This window comes from Copadichromis virginalis, linkage group LG10, assembly GCF_057382275.1.
Source record: "Copadichromis virginalis isolate Kocher_CV1m ecotype Utaka linkage group LG10, C_Virginalis_male_GT1.1, whole genome shotgun sequence".
NCBI lineage: Eukaryota > Metazoa > Chordata > Actinopteri > Cichliformes > Cichlidae > Copadichromis > Copadichromis virginalis.
Window position 1 is genome coordinate 11235840 of NC_140627.1, and position 16513 is coordinate 11252352.

Sequence of the window (16513 nt, forward strand, 5' to 3'; positions counted from 1 at the left end):
ATGTTGACTGTACATGGCAGGTGTTTTGACAATGATGGTTAATTCATTTTTCAGTACTTTGGCAGTAGTTTCACCACAGCTCATCCTCCTTGTCTTGTAAGTCATTCTGGGTCAGGGCTTCTGGCAAAGGAATTAATGTAATTTAATCTCCACCTGGCCTTTATCGCTTGCCTCGAGGAAGTGTAAGCCAAAGCGCTGCAACATGCCGCTTATCACTGGGGAGTCCACTCCCCGGTGCTGCTGCCTACTTAATAAAGGCAGTTTCACCTTTGTCGTTTTCGCTCACACAGCGTGCAGCACAATGCTGACAGGGAGAGACAGTGAATCATACATGATTAATTGTCTATAATTACCAGAAGCTGACATAAGTGATTAACAATGTGAAAAATGTTGATTAGGGGTGACTGGAGGGGTGAGGGAGGGAGGCAGCGGCATGATGTGGGAAGCGGAGGAAGGCGTGTAGAGCTCATTATCCAGAAGACGTTTATGTGATAGGCTGGCAAATGACACAATATCACTGTCTGTAGGCTTTGTCTGAAAATTTAAAAAAAGAAAAAGAAAGTGTTGGCAGCTGTGTGTTTGGGCAGAACTGCAGAGTGAAACAACAAGGGGCCAGTCTTTAAATAAATGCATCAGCATGACTCACGACCAGCTAATCAGAGTCTGAGAGCGTTCTGATTCCATGACAAGTCAAGTGGGAAAACCACTAATGAATGAGTAGAACCATTAATAATGTATTCAGTTAGTTACATTTGGGAAATGCTTATTCCCACATAAGTTGAGATCAGGATTATAGAAACACAATAAGCAGATCCCTTGTTATTTGAGGGCAGATTTTAGATCACATTTCTGCCAAATTCGGTCCTTCTCCAGCTCTCCACGCAGACTCTTTGACCTCCGTGCAACCAAAGCCCACTCAGGCTTGATTTAACAATAGCACTTGAATTACAGATGTAAATGAGAACACTTTGTGTACTAGAAAATCCACAGGTGTTACATATTCATGCGCAGAGATCTGTTTTTAGAGATTAGAGTGACAGAAGCTGACATTGTAATAGGACATCTGGCAGAACTTGATAAAACATTCAAATTTGTGCTTCCTGTTTTAGCTAAATTTTATCGAAGGTGACGGATCGTCCACGTTCAGCAAAACAATGGCCTGTTTCATTTATGGCTGGCTATGTTTATTTTGATTCAAAGAAGTCATTTTTTTTACACTATTACTGCAAAAAATTATACAGTTTTACAGGGTCATGGGGAAAATAATATATTAAAATAAAATAAAATAAAAATAATACTACATTCACATGCACAGCCATTAGGGGCCAGTTATAGCCTCTTTGTTAGAGTAAGTCTAAGAGTTTACCCCATGATGCTATAAATGATCACGCTGCTGCTTTCAACTGAATGCTTAGCACTAATATTTTAGCATAAAGATTTGATTCATCACCTGATTCATCCACTTGACGCTTGAATACTTGTACTAAAAACAAAAAAACTAAAATTACCCATTAGCTATTGAAGCACTTCAGAAGAAATCCAAAAAAATCTACTGTTAAAATATGTTGGGAACCTGTTAAAGAATGCTTCACAAAATCCTGACCACTTGTTTTAGTGGTAGCCTTAGAGGAGAAAGGGATCATCAGAGTCATTGTCATAAATGCTCTGGGGAACATAAATGCTTGCACCTGTACCGAGCAAGCAAGACCGCAACTTAGCCATCATGGATAATAAAATGGGAAGATTAGATTGTTGCCATTTTCTGACTGTTTCACCCTTCAGCCACACTATACTGACTCTTCTTTCTATTCCAGTCACATTAATGGCTCTGCAGTTAGTTTGAATCCGAGGGGAGAGCTGATGATGCATGCACCCTGTAGCATCCACCAAGCCGCGAGCGTCATCTCACGAGGCTGCTTGGACCTGTAGCTGTGTCCTCCTCAAACCTCCGGCAGGTTTCTGTGTAATACCTCCACACAGACTTACTCATCCACCCACTGCAAACAGTGCTTCCCTGTCGGCAGACTGCGAGGGGGCGTAAAACTCCGAGCTCAGAAAGAGTGAGTACACATTGAGTGGTATTTTCTTCTGCTTTTTTTTGACGGACCTATCTGAACAATCCGACTGGTTGTTGTAGTAATGCACAGTGCTGGGGGAAGTATTTGAACCCCTCATGGTGGAAAAGTACCACAGCACTTTCAAACCATTGTAGTAAGTTATGACAAGTGCTGCTTAGAACACAAATCAATTAAAAGTATATGAGTGTAATTGTAAAGGTGCACCTCTGAAAATAAAAGTGTACCCAGTGCAGAAGAAGACATCTGTGAATGTTCTGCACTTAAATGTCTCTCAATCTTTCATGAAGATTTACAACTTTTCCCCCACAGTGTTTCATTCTGCTCCAAAGTAATGGATAAACAATTAGATGAAAGTTCCTGTTTTTTCACTATCAACATTTTTTGTGAGTTAACAAAAAACCTTCTGCTTAATAATTACTGGGCAATGAGCTACCAGAACTTTTTCTGTCATTTTACACATTTATTTCCTATCCTTAAAGCCCAGTGAGTCATGCTGACAGGTTTCTTTCATTAAATAAAGCATCATTTCTTTATGATGTAAATCTGAGACGTGCTGTTGAAACTGCACTTCTTTTTCTTATTTTGAGATATTTCAGTGATTAAATGTGCAGCTAAACTAATTTACACTGACAGAAATGTTTATTGGTATGGCCCACTTAAGGTCAAAATGCACTGTATGCCCCCAAGTCCCCCAATTTAAAGAGCTCAAAGCCATTTATAAACAAATATCATCTATTCTTTAATGTGTTTTCCTCCTGCGCTCTTGCTTTGTCTTGCAGATGAAGCGGTCAGATAAATGATGTCATGTAAAAGGTACTCGCATTAACACTGCTGCTATTGAGGAGAACAGGGGTGCAATTCAGTCATTGGACAATAGATGGCAGGCCAGCCTGTTAGATGTGTTGTGATGAGCATTTCTCTAAGTATGTGCATGTGGATGTACATGTACATGTTGGGTGGGGGAAGCTTGATGCAACGAAGCCAAGAATGCCACACTCCTCAACCTCAGCAGGCCTGGCTCTTCTTCACCCTCCTCTCCCACTTGGATAACAAAAATATATAGGCCAGGCATTTAGCGTGGCTTCGCTTAATGTCCCCACAGCTACCAAGCAACCTTACCACTTCTAAAAACAGTGATGGTACAAAACCAAATCATATGCGAGAGTAAGAACTTTAAAAAAACAACAAAAAAAACAACAGTGTAGTGTGAAACATCATCTGACTAACACAGATGAAAAAGTCTCCTTTGCATTGCTTTTTTATTTTCCCCTTGCCTCTAAAAACCACACGCAGTGACACTGAACTATCATCTCACATTGCCATCAAATGCTAGCATGAGACGCCGCTTTCACAGAGATTGACACAATTGTGCAAACAAACCTAAAAGAAGTGGGATACAGTCAGTCAGACGCAACATCTCCTGATACTTTTGTCATCTTTGAAATTCAGAGTCTGTCACTGAAGAGGGCGACCTGTGACGAATTGTCTCAGGAAGAGAAACAAGGGGCGCAGAAGGGGAGTACATTTACATCAGCAAACAGTCTAATCGACAAGCTGTCAGTGCTGCATTTGGACTATAACTTTTGTAAAATGCCAGAAGTAAAAAAAGAAAAAGAAAAGGAGCAATCGCACAGATGACCCTTTCTGGCACAGAGAAACGTTACGCTTTCAGAAGATGCATAACGTCCCCACATCCATTTTGTCTAATGATATTTTTGATCGTCTAAAATCTGTCCTTTAGCAACAAGGGAAATGCCAAAATAAATTGAGAGGCAAGCTGTTAGATTTGCCAGCAAAAGTATAATTTTATGCGTTAGAGCCGTGATCTTCTCAACACTTAACTGAAAGATGGTTCTTGCCAAGTGGAAATGTGTGTTTTCCACAAAGTACACTAATGTTTTAAAGAGATATTCACAGTTTTTTATGTCCAGCTTAGAATACTGAGACCTTGGAGTGGTTGGAGTGGTCGTTATTGAGGGGATGAAGCAAATTTTAGAGATAAAAATCAGCTGTTGTTAACCACACTTTATAGGTTAGTTTTTAAAAATGACTTTGGCATATTCTTCCTTGGGTATATTAAACACAAAAATATGCAGTGCTGGGATATGTAGTCTTGACCTAACCCTTTTGTGTGTTTTCCTAGACATAGGGTTTTCTACATAGTGGTCTTAGTAGTTCAGTCATGGTCACAGTAATATTAATATTAATATTTTAATATTACACGCATTATGTTTCCACTCCTTCTCAGCTCCTCACTCTCTTTTCACGTCACAAACAAAAACTCCATGGTAACACCGATGAACATGCTGTAAAATTAAAACACCTGCTCACCAAGTATTATAGCAGCGATCGTGTCAGACTAGATGCTTAAAGAATGAACATGATGCGTAAAGTAACAGATGTAAGTGTTTATTAGCTGAATAGTTGATCATTATCCATTCAACCAATCCAAGCTGATGCTCGGTCACATGACCTTTTCTTGGAATAGTGGACTGATCTGGTGAGGCTGACTAGGTCAAGCATAAATGCAATAATTACAACTAGTAAAGATGATTTATTAAAAACATTTGAAACAAACTTGGTGGTTTGAACCACAAACCAAAGAATCCAGTGCTTTTTTAACTGCTGTTTTTTCCCCTCTGAGAGAAACAGCCATCAATTTCTGATCCATGTTAATGCACCCTTTCAATATTTTATGTTTTTATATGGAGAGCTGACAATAGAACACGGAAATGGAAGGCACATTTTGCTGAGCTACTTCACCAGCCCAGTATCCATCTCCTCAGAAAAGCTGTGCACTTCAATGCAGACAGAGCCCGTGCACTGAAAGTAAGATGAAAATATAGGATGCAAAAATGTACACTAAAAAAAAACAGATCAAATGACATGATTTTTTTTTCTCCAGCATATTTAATAAGCTGTAACAGGCCATGGGTTAATCATGAGTTAACTGCGTGTTAGACATATTATTTATACTGTATGTGAACCTTAGCTCTTCTCAAGGTGAACTCACTTGGCAGCGTAATCAGCCGTTGAAGTGTCTGGGGGAGTCTAGCAAGAGTAAATTAAAAGAAATCAATTAGGAAGAGACAAACCTGTGCATTAAATCTCCATCGTATCTGAAGGAGGACGCGTCAGCAGTGCATCATTACACAGGCAAGAGCGACCAGAGAAGGCTAAGCAGCAACGACGAAAACACACCAAGTCTGTCACGACTACATATCAAATCAGCCTGAAAGGATGAAGATCAGTATCACTTGAAGTAAACAATAAGTAGATTTACCCAAATCTCACATTATAATCAGAAATGAAGAAACTAACGTAAAAGAAATGAAACAGACAAAATAAACCATTTTAAATACATGATGTTAGGTGATTTGGAATAAGAGTATCTTTGTTTAATCTAACCACACTTGCTTCAGTATTGCCCATAAATATGTTTTACATTGCTAAATGTGCTCTTCTTTCATTTGCAACTTAATATTGTAGTATCGTGTTTCAAACTATCCAGTTATTTTCTTTTTATTTAACCCTTTCCAACAAGAAACAATATTGTAACAAGTAAATCCTAGCTAAACGGTACATTAGCCTTAATGGTGTTTTAAAAAAACTAAAAAAAACTAAAATCTCAGGCTACATTTTCTTACTTACTATATCATTTATATACATGTGTGTAATATTTACAGTATACGCTGGAAATTTTGAGACCGATTCTCTTCCATTTTAACCGTGTTACTGCATGCCTTTTCTTGGTCCTGTGAATTATTCATAGTAAAAAAAGCTATGCCTCAAAAAAGAACTGATATGGAGCAGAAAAATAGGGAACATGGGAAAAAGAAGAAAGAGGTGGGCTGTTGATACTATTTGTGGCTAGTAGAAGCCTGCTTTGCATGTCCGAGGCTTACAACTGCTATTCAAACTGCTACAGTGTAAGTAAAGCATTTCTTTTCTTTTGCTTTTGTTAAAAATAAGTGGATCACTGTGCATCAGTGGCTTATTAAAAATGCTTTTTGAACACTATGAATAATCTCAAATATATACATTGGCATATATTAAACAATAAAGTCTTAAATATAAAGACTTAAAGGCATGTTATGCTTTTCCGCATCAGCGAGTATGCTAGTGTCTGCTTGGGTAAGTTTCATCATCGGATGGTGAGCCTGAGGCTCCATGCAGAGGTCTGCGTGCGTCCCAATTTTTAAATTACATTACATTGAAAAAAATAAGTATGCAAACAAATGAAGAAACAGAGAAACAAATATTGTCAATATACATTTCACGATTTCAGTTTCAGGTTACTGGTATTTACTCTAGCATGACCTGCTGGTACACTTGCCAAGGCTGTAGTTATTAGTTACGTTTGCGCTTTATTCTAGTACAAAAGGTCAAAATGTCTTCAGGCCTACTGGTGAGCACAGTTAAGTCATGTCTGTTAGAAAAAGAAGTAGCAGAGGAAGAACAAAAAACTTGCTAGATGTTAAAAATAAATCGATAGAATGTTTCATTGAAAACATGGTAGCTATCTAGATTAACACAGGCAGTTAAGCCTCCGTTGCACTAACATAAGTTCTGTTAACTCTACTGATTAGTTAGTTAGAGAAACAGCTTTTGATATATTACTAATGTTAGATAAAACCTTGTTTGCCAATCACACTAAACTGGCTGCTGTTAATTAAGCTGAATGTCTAAAATGTCAAAATCATATTTTTTCTTCTTTTTCTTCATGATGTTCCAAGGCAATGAGGCTAACATAGTAAAAATGGCTTAAAAGTGTCATATTCATTAGAGGGGGTCTTTGAACTGTTGGCTGTTCTTTGGATGGTTCAGAACTTAGTTAGTCCCAATATTTATATGTTTCCAGTCTAATTTCTACCTTTTGTTTAATCCTATATCAACAAATTAAATCCATAGATATCAACAAATTAAATCCATAGTAAAAAAGAAATTTAAACCGGGTCAAGTTGAACTGCAAACACCACCAAGTGTGGTTCAATTTCTTACTCTTAAAACCCCCAAATTACTATCCAAAATATACAGAATGCTTTCTAAAACAGATGAATCAATATCACTTCCTATTGCAAAATGGGAAGCGGATTTATCAGTTAACTTAGACCTAAACTTCTGGTCTCAGATTTGCTTAAAAACCTTTCATCTAATTAGAAATCCCAGTCTTCAATTAATTCAATACAAAATATTACATAGAGTGCACTATACAGGTCATCGGATGTTCAAGATGGGCTTTACGTCTACCAACAACTGCTCACACTGCCAAACCAATTCACCGGACAATTATATCCACGCTCTTTGGTTCTGTCCACCAGTTCAGAAGTTTTGGCGCGAGATATGTGAAGACTTATCAAAGTGTCTGAAATGTAACATTCCAACTTCCCCCTTAGTGTGTTGGGCAGCTTAGATAATGTCACTTCAGAAAAGAATATAGCCCATATGGTTTTCACTGCCCTATGCATAGCCAAGAAAACAGTCCTCATGAACTGGAAAAATAAAAATAATCTTAATTCTAACCAATATAGAAATTACCTATTAGATTACATTAGTCTTGATACAGCCTCTGACACCACATCAGATCAATTGCTCTGGGCTCCTTTGATCAGCTCCATCACCTAGTGGGGGTGGGGGGGTCTTAGTTTGGTCCCGCCTTCACTGTTGTGATTGGTGTGGGGGTAGGGACAGGCTTAGGGCGTCGGGGGGTTCCCCGGAGGCATCTTCCTTGGGGGGCTCAACCCGGGGTAGCGGTCATGTCCGGTTAGGGGCTCTGTTGGCTCTCAGGTGACTGTTTCCTCGTGGCTGCGTGCAGCGGGGCTAGGGGAGGGTCTGTGCTGACGGACGTGGGTTACTGACCTGGTAGCCTGTCTGCCCCTGGGTGGGTCCGGGATGGGCGTTAGGTTCTGGGGGCGCTCCGTCTCTGGGCTGGGGCCCTGGCCGGGCCTTGGGGGCTTGGGTCCTGGTTGGTGTGTTGCCGGGGTTGTGGGCGGGTGGGTGCATGGGGGCCCATCCCTGGCGCAGGGTGCCGCAGGTGCGTCGAGCCACCTGGGGGGCTCTTCAACTGGTGGGGGAGATTGTCACATCTTGCAGGAGCTTTCCTCTCTTCAGGAACTCTCTGCAGGAAGGGGAGATACAGGAGAGGTGGAGGAAGATCTCAGCCTGGGTGTCTATTGTCTCATGTAGTCTGGAAGATGAGTGGATGGTGGGGTGGGTGCAGTTTTCTCTGTGGTGGGGTTGGGTGGACTGTCTTGGGCTCTGTGGGGCCGTGAGGCGCTGCTGCACTGGGCCCCGGTCTGGATGGGCCTGGGCCCCCTTTCCCTCGCGGAGTATGGGGGTGCCTACTGGGGTCAGCGGGGGAGCTGGCCCCAGGGAGGGGTCACTTGCCCCTCCCTTCCTTCCCTCCCCATCTCCAGCTGCCTCCCTCTTCCCGCTCCACCACAACCACCCACACATGCAGGGCCTTGGAGTAGGGGTGTGTCACCAGGGTGCAGAGGAGGCTACCCCCCCCTCTGTCCCCTTCTGGCTGCCTCTGCCTCAATTTTATCCCACGACATTCACATTACTCACACTCTCATTACACATACATATAGGATCTTGGGGGTGGGCACGCTACACGGACTCCAAAAGACCATCAGGGTGTACACCTCACCCCTGGCGTCGTTGCCCACCCCTCAATGTTAAATACACGTAGACATTGAGGGCTAGCAGGAGGGACTATGCGCTTACCTGCTGCTCTCTGGCAGGTAGCTCCATGCCCTCCTGGGTTTTAAATGCACCTTAGAACACACATGCATCAACACTACAATGAGCGGGTGGAGGGAGGTTTGGAGTCTTCTCTCACCCCCATTCTCTGCGACCTGCTGGAGCGGGGGGGGGGGGGGGGGCTAGGAGGAGGAGTTGGCCGTCCGACTGCGGTCTGGGGTGTGGGGCCTCCCTGCTGCTGCGGAGTCGGGGCAGTCTGCCTCTCCCCACCGCAGGGAAAAGGGTAACACCACCTGGGTCTGGGTGTAGTTCCCCCCTCCAGGGGCAAGGGTACCTAGACCCGGTTCGTAGAGTACGCTTGGGGAGTGTGATCGTGTGTACAGCGTCTCTTTATGTTTGTCTCCACGTTGGTTGAGTGTGGAGTAAGTGCATATGAGAGCATGAGGGTGGGAATGGATGTTTGTATCTGTGTGTGCCTGTATGTCTGTGTCTATATGTCAGGTTGGGTGTCAGGCGCCACCTCTCTGGGGACATCTCAGGCCCTCCAAGATTTGGAGGTCTATCTCCCCCCACCACCACTTCCCCTGCCAGTGGCGGACTCCCTCAGACATCGGTGCGTTGGTGGTTCTTTGTGTCTGGGGATGGGCGTCCAGGTACACACCGGCTCACTCCTTGGCGGCCGCTTATCGGGGCCTGGAGCCTGGGGCTTGCTCGGGCCACTTCGGAGGTGGGGTGTGCCTCGGCCTCTCGGCCTGGGGCTCGGTCACTCAGGCACAGCTGGCTGCCGGCGGAGCTCACGGGCGCGTCACTGCAACTCCCCCTGGCTTCTGCCTCACCCTTTTTGGCTCCTACCTCAAAGCACACTGTGTTCTGTTGATCTTATGTGCTGCACAATAATGGAATATTTAGTATTTACTGTCATATTCCCATACAGGGCTCTAGAGTGCGACCAATTTGGTCGCAAATGCGACCAAATTTTTCAGTGGTGCGACTAAAAATAAATATTTGGTCGCACAGGTGCGACCAACTGTTCCGGTAACAAAAAAAAAAATCTCTGTAACTCTCCGTGTGGTCAACAACAGACACACATTATGCCCCTATCGTGGACTAAACCAATCAGAGATAGTCAGGGGCGGGACCTCTCTGATTGGCCGTGGTCCAGTTGAAAGTGCAGGTGGAAGAGAGAGGTGAGTAGCTTGAATAAAGCGATATCAATTCATTAACGGATTCCACACAAAGACCTGCACACAGAGCGGACCCAACACATCAGAATCAGCTTCGTCTTTCTCGGCTTTCTCACCCGACGGCCTGAACACGGACACGCTGTCGGAGCTTAGCGATTCTTCGGGTCCGCGCTGTGTTTACGTCTTTTTGCGCTGATTCTGAGCTGCAGGTTTTGCCTCTCTCCAACCAAAATTCACCGAGCCTGCAGCAAAAGAAGCAGCAAACTGCGCTTCACATTTGATCAATGTCGTCATGAATTCCCTCTGACTTTTGCTGTTTTGCTTCCACCACGATAAAAATCACACTTCCTGCACAGCTCTCTCTCTCTCTGTATTTCAGGAACAGTTTCCCGTCTCAAATCTGTTTTCTGCATTATTCATTCGCTTATTACCCACCAGTCTAGCGTTGTTTACAGCGCTTTTTCTTTTTTTCACTTAAATGACCTCGGACAAGAAAGCCTAATTTCTGCTGTTCAATACTGAAGAAATTTAAATTTCTTAAAATTATGCAAAATTGCAGAATATTTTTAAGGTTATCTGCTATAAAAAGCCAGACCAGGAAAATCTCCTTCATGTTTTCCTGTGTTTTATTCTCAGTTACTTTCACACAAAGGCATCTGCTGTGATTTTCACAAGTCTCATGTGTATCAGTACTGATAAATGATCAGAATTATAATATTTCTGACTGTCTGAGGCTAAATTGAATCAAATCAGGACTTTGAGAACCGGAATTGAATGGATTATAGAAATCAGTCATGATACTCAGCCCTAGTGAGCAGCCTAGGCCTGAGAGAAGTGGATGTACTGTAGCTGTGGGTAATAAGAAAAGATGAAAAGAACTATTGATAACTTTTTTGTTAAGTTAAGGCCTGATCTGTCTGAAATTCATAGCCAGTGCTCTGACACGGTGCCATCAATATTTGAATGCTGAAAAAGCACAGTGTATCCAGAAAACACATTATATGCTGCAGTAAATGCACTGCCCAAGTGTCCCCTCTCCCCACGGCCTTTCAGCAGCAGACAGCAGCAAACAGGTCGTCAGAGGAGGCCAAGATGATGATTAAGTTTTTAACATTTTCTACAATATTGACAAAGCACTTTAAGCACAAGTTTGTTAGTTAATAATTTAGAAATTAATATTGTCTGTATGGACTTCCCCCCCCAAAGAAAGTGCACATGTAAAACTGCGGTGTTAAGCGATGCGGTTGAAAAATTTGAGTGCGCCTAACTTTTGTGCCGGTACGCCTAAATTTTTAAAGTTAGGCGTACCGGTGCGCCCATGTCAAAAAGTTAGTCTAGAGCCCTGCCATATATCATTGTGATGTTGTTTATTCTATTACTCTTGTTCTCTTCTGCTTGTTTTCTTTTTTCTTTCTCAACAGGTGATCCAGGTGATCAATATATGGTTTTCTTTTTTTCTTTTTTCTTTTTTTTTTTTGCTGCCCGTTCTGTTGGTTTTTGTTTTTTGCCCTTCTCCCCCGTCCCTCTTCTCAGCTGTTTCTCTTTCCCTCTTTCTTTCTCCCCTTCTTTCCCCCAGTCAAGTCTGTCCCGTATTCAGCAAGTGAAAACAAAATAAACAATAAAAGGTGAATCAAATGGACCATTATGGCAAGGCTGGGATGGTCAATTTGGTAAAGTAAATCCGTTGGGCATCTTTCATTGCCTTTAGACAATAATTCTGATGGCAAAAGAGCCAAACGGGACAGGCAGAAAATAAATAAATAAATAAATTAAAAGAATGTTTCATTGAAAACATGGTAGCTATCTAGATTAACACAGGCAGTTAAGCCTCCGTTGCACTAACATAAGTTCTGTTAACTCTACTGATTAGTTAGTTAGAGAAACAGCTTTTGATATATTACTAATGTTAGATAAAACCTTGTTTGCCAATCACACTAAACTGGCTGCTGTTAATTAAGCTGAATGTCTAAAATGTCAAAATCATATTTTTTCTTCTTTTTCTTCATGATGTTCCAAGGCAATGAGGCTAACATGGTAAAAATGGCTTAAAAGTGTCATATTCATTAGAGGGGGTCTTTGAACTGTTGGCTGTTCTTTGGATGGTTCAGAACTTAGTTAGTCCCAATATTTATATGTTTCCAGTCTAATTTCTACCTTTTGTTTAATCCTAATTAGCTGGTTATAGAAACTGTAAAAAAAAAAAAAGAGTTGATATTAGCTTTTAGCCCAAGCCTTGCTATTTATAAATCTAGCCACATGACACTGCAGTTAGCATGGGTATAGAGTCTTACTGGGGCTCCAAACAGGATGTGTCAACGGCAACGATGCTACCACCGCTGTGTGCACGCATTGTGATTGAAGTTCATCTTATTTGAAATTCGATAAATCCCCAGTAGCATGCAAGTGCTTAGCGGGCACCAGGCATGAAAGGCAAAATAGATTCACGTTAATAGTGTGTATCTGAATTCCTTGAATTGGATGACCTAAGTTTGCATTTGTATTTAGGCCTTGGGAGAAAAACCTTTTCTCAGAAACATGATTCAATCCAAGTAGACATGTTAGCTTAAGCAGCTAGGTTATTGTAGGCAGGCAATATATCTAAACAGGTAAAAGATCAACAACTCTATTAAGCTTCTTAACCCTCTCGAGGCAGGCGTTGCCGATTTGCAACAGTTAAAAACTAACAACCTGATTACCCCACATACATATTTTATGGGGTTTTTTTTTACCACTGCAGGACTTGGTTGTGCATTAGCAAAAAAAAGTTTAATTTGAGCCTGAGAGGGTTAACTGAGGTAATAAGATATAGAAGTTTTTGCTTGAATATTTTATTGACGGGTGATGCAACCCATCTGGAAATTATGAAAAATCCATCTATTCTGTCGTGTCCCCAGCCAAAGCCACCAGTGAGGATAGTAAATGCAGCATCGATGTTTCTGTTATGAACTTGACTAATGAGCTGAACTTTGAAGCTAATAAGCACTTAAAACTTTACCTAGTCTAGTTTGTAATAGTGCACAACACTGAAATGTTAGAATCTCAGGATATCTGTGTTTAAAAATCATTAAGAGGCATGGAACTGATGACTCTTTAAATCTACGGATACACAAATAACAGCACATTCTGGTATGTGCTGATTTGGTTACTTATTTTAAAGAAAGATTTTTTCCATTATGTAATTGCAACTACACAGATAGCTACATGTATTTAAAGACATATAAAGTGCAAGTATCCATCCGCTTCTTAAACCTTATGTTCTCCATGGTCACAGGAGTGGGCTGGAATCCATTTCAGCAAGCACTAGGGATCTGACAAGGGCTCACCTTGACATGTTTCCAGTCTATCACATAGCTAACATGGATGTAGACAAACACATTCACACCTACAAGGCTATTTAAAGCCTCTGGTGGACCTGAACTGAATGTCTTTGCACTTTGGGAGGAACATGGCTTTCACACAGTGGAAAATATTGTGCTTTCTGAGTATGACTGCAAGCGCAGCTGATGAACAGACCTTAAACAGCATCGAAACGAGTTAATACATTTTGTCTATGCATGTTAGATCATTTGGAGGTCACAGAATGTTAGTAGTGTGGTAAAAGTACATGCTTTACATTTAAAACACTGATGTGCTTTTATTCAGGTTGTTGCTTCAAATGAGACTGACGACTGGGACACAGGTTGCATCCCAAAGCCCCTCCAAACCCACCGTGCTACTTGATCTGCATAATCAATAAGCTGATTTGGACAGTAATGAATGTTTCTTAAAGTTTAGATTCCTTTGTGCAACATATTTTAAATCTCTCTCTCTGGATCATTACTGCTGTCTTTGCTCAAGGTGCAATTACATTGAGAGCCCATTCTATTCACTTTCACCACCTAAAAGTTCAAGCCCAGACTGCATCCAGGAAAAAAACAACCCTAATGTGCAACCATATATAGCACCATGCCCTCAGCCAGAGGACAAAGAGTCTTAGCAAAGAGCAAATTAATCATCATGTGTTTTGTAGAATGCAAACTGCCCCACAAAGGCATTCCTGCTCTCTGATTTATTATCATACATCTGTAAAGAATGTAAAGAAAAATGAATCTTAATAGTTCCTGAATTGAAAAAGGGGCAAATATTACACTTGTCAGCAGGAGTCACTTTGCGTCTTTATTCAGGAAATAGGGTATGAAAGGAGGTATATTCTCATAAACGCGCAATGTTTTGTAATCAAATTAAAAGAAGACACTCTTGATTTTTCTTAATTTTTTTGTTTTCAGACTGTCTTCATATCCAGCAGTCCTTATCAAAAGCAAGACACCAGCTAAGCGGTGAGAGCTCTGCCAACAACCTGGAGTAGCAATGGCAAATACCTGATTTTGTCCTCTTGGTTTGCAACATTGTATTTATGCTATTTACCTTTTGGGGACTAATATCTGAAAAAGAAATTAATCAAAAGTCAAACGAAACGGTGTCATATATTAGTCCACAAAGGGCAAATGAAAAGACATTAGCTTTCTTTACTGTATAAGCCTTTATTTGTAAAAAGTTGGTTGTTTGAATGATAACCCTTTTTATACCACATACTTGAACACCTTGTATTTGTAAAAAACACATTTTGTTCAAACACCTAAAAAAGCTGATCGACACTATAACATTAATTTTGCACTGACAAAAAAAATACAACTTCATACTACACAAATGTTGATTTCATGAGTACTGGTACTCCAAATGAAATCAAACACCTTATTAAACAACTGAATCAAATAAGCGCCCAATGTGAACAAAACAATTACAGTACAAAAAAACAAATGCATTTTTCTTCCAGTGCCAGTATATCAGATGAATTACATTTCCTTCTTATGATAAAACAACAACAACAGTAAGAATAACAATCCATAACAAATGTAACGAATACAATAAATTTGAAATGAACACAGAAATGAAGAAAAATCATTTACTAATTTATACCGAAACAAAAGGAAAAAGCAAAATAATGGGCTGTTTATCTTGTGGGGTTCTTCTTTTTGTTTTCTTCCATTGCCAAAATTTAAAAAGTGTTGGATAATTTTCTTACCTACTGGTTAAACATGATCTAGTCTTCCTCCTTTAAAGAAGGAGGTACAGTAAACTGATGCGTAAGTGGGAATCAGCACAGCTTCTTTGCGGGAATCCTCGTACAGTAACCGACAACAGACCTTAACCAGAGGCAACTTTTTAGAGAGGAAAATACAGGGAACACCAACTCACTGTGCAATCACATGGCTTACGTTCAGATGCTAATAGCAAGCATCCTTTACATCCTTTGTTGCTGAAGGGCGTTTGATGTTAATGCTTATGCTGAACCTGATAAAACTACAGCATCCGCTTGGTGCATCTGTTCCAAATTGTGTGATTTACAGTTACTTTTGCAGAGGTACATATTCGCGTTTTGCCACAATCGCGCGATACGTCCTCCAGTTTTATGAACAGTTTTTTTCACAAGATTTGCAGAACTGGCTGTAAAACAAGTGCAATTTTGAGCATGTAAACACTGGATCTTTCTCTTCCTGGCTGTGGAGATGAATCAGATGGTGCGGAGTAAAAATGTAGGAAAATTAACCTTTTAAAACTCAGGTCATGCAAAACAAAACCAGTTACAAGGTACATACAAAATAATGAATGCACCAACAAAAGTTCTTCCAACAGTGAGGAGCCAGTCAGCCTTGTTCTGGTGTTTTGGTTGGTTCAACATGCTCGCGTGGTTGTGGTTCACTCTTTCAGTGCCACATGAAGCGAGCTAATGTGGAGACTGGAGATGAAACTTTGGTAAGATGTGTAATGGCATTTAACGTGGCACTTTATAGAACATCGAAAAGAGCACAAGCCCACATTAACTAAACTGTTTAATAATACTATGAGATTCGTGGATCTTTACATGCACCCAGGGAATAATTTTGTATTAATACCCTCACCCCCGCTAAAAAATACTTCACTACCATCCTACACAGATTTGTGCAACTGAGCAGTTGCATTTAGGCAACTGGCTGAGTGCCTTGCTCAAGGGCACATGCGACTGTCTTGTTGAGGAACAGGTAAGAACATCCCACTCGCCTTCTTAAGGCAAACCTGCTCCTCTAGCCTCTACGAGCCAGCAAGCCAATCATGCCCTTAATTTTCTGAGAGGATTCGCGGATGACTGAGTGGTTTATCCATGGCTGAGGTAAATGCAGCAGGTGTCCTGTACTGAAATCTTCTGCAAATCCTAAAGTTATTAGGAAATTCCCATTCGCTGAGAGTGCACCAAGGCCGCATACTGTAATTTCCAGGCATCTTCAACAGCATTAGCATTAGCCTTGTTCTGGAGGGAATGGGTGAACCGATACAAGCTCGGGACCACCAGAAACTCCTTCACTGTCAGAGGACTTTGCATTGATTTCTCCATTATTTTGTGCACACCGTGTATTTCTTCTGTTTCATTTTTTAGGTTTCGTTTGCAGAAGTATGCCAATGCTAGAGAAGCTGTCCATGCCATTAGCAGTGAGGCTAGCTGGTATTACGAACTGCCATGTTTTTGTTCAT